Here is a 253-nt window from a genome sequence, read left to right on the forward strand (position 1 = left end):
AAGGACAAAAAACATCACATCACTCACATAAAAAAATACATGCATGTCTCCAAAAAAAAAAAATTAAAAAAATTCAAAGTGAAAAGAAAATTATTGAAATGTATGTGAAGGCATGAGAAAGTAAAATCATGAGAAGTGAATTGAAAATGTTGTCTAAAACCCATAGCTACAATGCAAATATAAAGTCAGACAAACATGGTAGGACATGTTGAACAAGTGTAGCACTTTTTACTCTAAACTGAAAATATACTGT

The sequence above is a fragment of the Centroberyx affinis genome, unplaced genomic scaffold, assembly GCF_046629955.1.
Source record: "Centroberyx affinis isolate AG114_WGS23_722 - 3 ecotype Tasmania unplaced genomic scaffold, CSIRO-AGI_Caff_v1 ptg000971l_1, whole genome shotgun sequence".
In the NCBI taxonomy this organism is placed as follows: Eukaryota; Metazoa; Chordata; class Actinopteri; order Beryciformes; family Berycidae; genus Centroberyx; species Centroberyx affinis.